The sequence below is a fragment of the Xenopus tropicalis genome, chromosome 10 (assembly GCF_000004195.4).
Source record: "Xenopus tropicalis strain Nigerian chromosome 10, UCB_Xtro_10.0, whole genome shotgun sequence".
Lineage (NCBI taxonomy): Eukaryota > Metazoa > Chordata > Amphibia > Anura > Pipidae > Xenopus > Xenopus tropicalis.
The window spans coordinates 44,069,529-44,075,586 of NC_030686.2; the positions used below are offsets into that span (position 1 = coordinate 44,069,529).

Below are 6,058 nucleotides of genomic sequence, written 5' to 3' on the forward strand. Positions count from 1 at the left end.
CTGTCTGACTCCCCATAACCTGCTACACAGGGGCAAAAACATGGCTGCCCTTTCCATGCATTTAGCAATATATATATATATGTCAGGCTGGATTCAAACTCACGGCTCCTGTAGCACTGTCTCACCCACTGAGCCACCAGGTTGCACAGCAGTTGCCCTTGTTCCTGTGTATATAAAGATTAACCCTTATATATAGCAGTTAGTTTATCTTTATATACAGGGGAACAGCCACTAATACTGTGTCACTCAGTGGCTCAGTGGGTGAGACAGCGCTGCTACAGGGCAGAAGTCATGGGTTCAAATCCAGCCATGTTTTGAGTTTTTCAAGTGAAAGAAATGATAAATACCCAAAAAAAAGGCTGCGCGCGCAAAAGGGCCCCGCGGTTCTGTGGTTAGTGCTGCCGCCTTGCGGTGCTGGGGTCTCGAGTTTGATTCCGACCCCAACACTGCAAGGAGCTTTTATTTCTACAGGGAGCTTCCCTACCCCATACGCACACATACACATACACACACACAGAGTAAGGGCAATTTAGAGACAAGCCAATTTACCTACCTGTATGTTCTACGTGCGGAGGGTTAACACCCCAAAGGAACCCACACATAGAACATACAAACTCCTCACAGCGCTGTTGCTGGAATTGAACTTGGAACCTCAGCGCTGCAAGGCAGGAGAACCAACCACTGAGCCACGGTGCCGCCCAACCTGTCCCACACTGATTGGCGCTATATAAACACTCTCTGTCTGTTTCATTGCCAGGAACCCTGGTTATTGCCTGACTGGGCTCTGGCACTATGGGAGGGTGTCTCTTAGGGTCCAGTCTTCATAAATCTCTCACCTTCTTATAAGCTAAGGACTAAAGACACGGGGTACAGTCTATTGAGTGAGATTTAGGGACAGCTTGTTGGTGCCTCAACAACATGAACCCCACAGAACCCAGGATTGCCCTGTGCCGCCCCTTAGATACCCCAGCAAGATGAACTGGCATGGTCACGGCTAACTTAACAAAAGCTGTGACCTCCAAGTCCCAGCATGCATAGCCAACACAACAGGTCCCTACCTGTTGTGTTGGCTATGCATGCTGGGAGTTGGAGGTCACAGTTTTTGCTACCTAGCCAGTAAAAATGGTGCTTTACTAATTTAATAGAGAAAAAAAAGCATTTAAACATTAGGAAGGCGGAATTTTTTTTTCAGAAAAGGTGGCTGCCCTACCAACCAAGTCTGTGGGTCATAATTCCCAGCATGCACAGTTAACTTATTTCACTCACTAGCCTGCCATGTTTATAATGTATTCCTCTAACAGGACATTTCAAGCCCCTCTGGCATTTGCCTGAATCCATAGATTGCCAGTCCGGCCCTGGAACACTGTATATAATACTGATGGCTCAGTATTGGGGTCTCTCCTATAAATGTTATTGTTTAGAATAACGCTGAGATGAGTATCTTGTTTGCCAAATAGCATGTACGTTAGAATGGGGCCCTGCTGGCTGATGCATTTGCTTGAGAAAGCCCCATTGGGTGAGACGTGTCGCTTTCCTGTGATGTCATCACCGGGCGCCGCAGCGACACACATGCTAATGGCTGCTGCATGGCCAGACCCGCTCTCTCACTGACTGCAGCCTGTGCCAGCGGGACTGTAGCCCATGGGATGGTTGGGTACTAGAGTTCTGTATGCTCTGTAGCTCACTGTATGGGTAGGGGAGAGATAGGGTTCCTCCCCTGTGTAATACCTGCCCCATACTGACTGCACAGCCTGCATGGCTTATTAGCTATTCATTTAGCTGCATGGCTGCACATAAATCAGTTTAGTCTGCAGCATGTGTCTAAATCAGCTGCTAATTAGCCATGCAGGGTGTGCAGTCAGTATGGGGCCGGTATTAAAGGGATGAGGTGACAACCCTACTTGGTATCCATTTCATCCCTTTAATACCGGCCCCATACTGACTGCAAACCCTGCATGGCTAATTAGCAGCTGATTTAGACACATGCTGCAGACTAAACTGATTTTTGTGCAGATATGCAACATGCATCTAAATGATTTGCTGATTAGCCATGCAGGGTGTGCATTTAATTCCCAAGCAAGAAACACAACCTTCTTCCCATTGGCTCAAGTCTTTTGTGGTGCACTTGTTTCTTTTGCCCTGGAACCCTTTTTATAGACTGTACCCCGTGTCCTTAGCCGTGTCCCTCCTCCCTTTATCCTAAACAGGTAACACAACTCCCAGCACCCCTCACATTTCAGCAGAGCTCTTGAGACTTTGGGGCTTCAGGCCCAGTCCGTCGCTTATAAGAAGGGGAGAGACTCATAAAGATGTGACCCTAAGAGACACCCTCCCATAGTGCCAGAGACAGCCCAGTCAGACAATAACCAGGGTTCCTGGCAATGAAACAGACCGAGAGTGTTTATATAGCGCCAATCAGTGTGGGACAGGTTGGGCGGCACCGTGGCTCAGTGGTTGGTTCTCCTGCCTTGCAGCGCTGAGGTTCCAAGTTCAATTCCAGCAACAGCGCTGTGAGGAGTTTGTATGTTCTATGTGTGGGTTCCTTTGGGGTGTTAACCCTCCGCACGTAGAACATACAGGTAGGTAAATTGGCTTGTCTCTAAATTGCCCTTACTCTGTGTGTGTATGTGTGCGTATGGGGTAGGGAAGCTCCCTGTAGGAATAAAAGCTCCTTGCAGTGTTGGGGTCGGAATCAAACTCGAGACCCCAGCACCGCAAGGCGGCAGCACTAACCACAGAACCGCGGGGCCCTTTTGCGCGCGCAGCCTTTTTTTTGGGTATTTATCATTTCTTTCACTTGAAAAATGAAAACATGGCTGGATTTGAACCCATGACTTCTGCCCTGTAGCAGCGCTGTCTCACCCACTGAGCCACTGAGTCACACAGTATTAGTGGCTGTTCCCCTGTATATAAAGATAAACTAACTGCTCTATATAAGGGTTAATATTTATATACACAGGAACAAGTGCAGCTGCTGTGCAACCTGGTGGCTCAGTGGGTGAGACAGTGCTGCTGGGACACAGGGGCTGTGAGTTTGAATCCGGCCTGACTTACATTTATTTATATATATATATATATTGCTAAATGCATGGAAAGGGCAGCCATGTTTTTGCCCCCTGTGTAGCAGGTTATGGGGAGTCAGACAGTGACACAGAGTGTATTTAGCCCCAAGGAGAGGAAGGCACACACAGCACTTAGTACTCCTGCCCTTTATGGCTGTGGGTTTGGCCCTGAGCACCCAAAGGCCACACTGATTATAGTGCATAGATGTCTCCCCCCGGCCAACCTACAGCTGCTACAGGACCATGGGTGCCTAGTGGCTATTTTGCTCTCCCTGCACCAAACTGCAGGGTAATGGAGCCATAGTTTATCTTCCCTTGCTGCAGCTTTATCTGTGCCCATCCCCGTGTGTCAGCAGCTGATTGGTACTCGTACATTCTGCCAATTGGTGAGGCCCTGAAGAACTGGTCAGTGTTTGGGCACCTTTGGGCACATCAGGAGGGAACACTGTAGGAGCCGGATAAACCTACTGCTAGACTATACCATTGGCTTCTACAGCCCACGTGCAGTTTGGGTTCTAGGCAGCATCTGCAATAGGAAATGTGACTCTGTACAGCCCTAAAGGCCAATCACACTAATTGTTTTAGCTGAGGGACACAGTCACAACTCAGCTGTTGCACAGCGCCGCCCCCTGCAAATCAAGTAATTTATGGTGAGGCAGGTACAGGAGAGCCGCAGAGTGCAAATCCCCGCACAGCCATTTATCATGCACAATGACACATCTATAACTTATCCAAGTAACACACATGTAAGCCCTTGCTAAACCCATGCTAAGAGCCCAGCCTCCTCTCATCCGTACACCTCCATCTATCAAACCCAGCTTACGGAGCACTGTGGAACACGTCAGAACTTTTGCAACCAAAAAATATTAATCATAATCCCAGCCACCCAAGCCTCCGCAGCATACTCCCTTGCTAAATTAGCATATAAATTAGATATGCAAATAGAACTTTAGTATCGCTTCCCCCCGGAAAGTCTATCTCCTTGTATCTGGGCACCGGGCATAGAATGTCCGCAGTGCTAATCCCAGAAACAGCTGTGCCCCTTAGCCTGGGATAGCGGGCAATATCCCACGTCCTTGGCTATAGACACAGCAGGATACGGCCTAGAAGCAATCATAGCATATGGCATTCTATCTTCCTTGCTATAGAAGTAACTCACCTGTGCAAGAGGCGGGGCCAGCAGGTGGGATCCCACAAACAGGGTTTAGCCTAAAAGCAGGAATAGTAGAGAGAGAGCATCTAGGGATAGTTGTCTTACTGCCTAGAGTAGGTGCACCTACTTTTAGAGTCCGATATGCACTCTAACACTATGTAATTATACTGACAGTGACCATGGCAGTCCTTGTGACTTGACTTAAAAATACATCTTACCGTTAGTTGACGTGTGTAGCTTATGCCATAGGAAGCAACTGTACCTAAATAAAAAGCATTTGGCCTACTGCAGCGAGAGGCAGGTGTGGGCAGCCGACTAACCAGGATGTGCATCAGCTAGAAGCAGAGGTGCTTGCACCAATGGCAGACAGTTGGATGGTTTGCAATGAGCAGGCTAACCCTGGGAGCTCACCATGGGCACGTGTAAGTGCCAAGGGGAGGTTAGATGCATGTATAGTTTATGGGACGTGTATGCAAACAAAAATCCCATGTTTATACTCAAAGTGTTGCGGGTAAGCAGAGCTGTGGAGTCGGAGGCAATTTTGGGTACCTGGAGTCAGCAAAAAATGAACCGACTCCTACTAAATTTAAATGGGAATAAAAAAAAAAAAAAACGTTTAAATCCCAATTCACAAACAGTCATAATTAATTACTCCTCTGCTATAAGAATAAAGCCCAATGCACACAGTGCATAAACGAACACGCTGAGTGACCATGAAGCTTTTTATTGACTGTATGCTTCACTAAATGGGACGTAACGCACAGTTAGGGCTCTTGCACACTGGGAGATTAGTCACCCGCGATTTGCCGAAATCGCGCCGCCGCGTATGCCATCCCACCGGCGATTTACATTTTCGCCGGTGGGATGGCAATCCGGGGAGATTAGTCACCTGCGAACAGGGAGTTTTGTCGCGGGCGACTAATCTCCCCGTGTGCCAGAGCCTATAAGGTGCGGCAGCTCCACTGTGTCATGTTCCTCTGTTACAGGGAACACAATGCCCACTGGGAACCCAGCCTAACTCTCACTCATAACTAATTAAGTAAAAAAAATGTGCAGGACTAGAAATACTTGTATACGTGAAGGGAATGGATAGTCAATAGTTTAAGACTGAAGCTTTAAAACATTTGAAAAACTGCTGTAATTCAGCTGTAATGTTAGCTTAAACTTTAAACATGACTATGGGATTCTAGGGAAATCATTAGAAGTAGGAGTATAGATACAATTGTCTATCAGTTTATTATCAGTTCAGTCGTGTTTTAAAGGAACAGTAACACCAAAAAATGAAAGTGTATAAAAGTAACTAAAATATAATGTGCTGCTGCCCTGCACTGGTAAAAGTTGTGTGTTTACTTCGGAAAGTCTACTATAATTTATATAAATAAGCTGCTATGTAGCCATGGAGGCAGCCATTCAAAGGAGAAAAGGCCCAGGCACATAGCAGATAACAGATAAAACACTATTGTATTCTACAGAACTTATCTGTTATCTGCTATGTAACCTGTGCCTCTTCTCCTTTTTTCCAGCTTGAATGGCTGCCCCCGTGGCTACACAGCAGCTTATTATATAAATTATAGTAGTGTTACTGTAGCAAACACCCCAGTTTTACCAGTGCAGGGCAACAGTGCATTATATATTTATTACTTTAAAGTGCTTTCATTTTTTAGTGTTACTGTTCCTTTAAGTGCCCCTTCCCACCTGCCCCTTCCTGGATGTATAAAATACATTAGCATATTAAAAACAGAGGAGTCGGAGTCGGAAGTATCAGAAACTGAGGAGTCGGAGTCGTGGAGTCGGAAGTATCAGAAACTGAGGAGTCGGAGTCGTGGAGTCGGAAGTATCAGAA

General features: G+C 46.8%; 1 long non-coding RNA gene across 1 annotated transcript in view; it reads left to right on the forward strand.

The window, feature by feature from the left end:
* Positions 1–6,058, forward strand: part of LOC116407949 — a 31,315-nt gene that overhangs the window by 10,380 nt on the left and 14,877 nt on the right. The window lies entirely within an intron of this gene.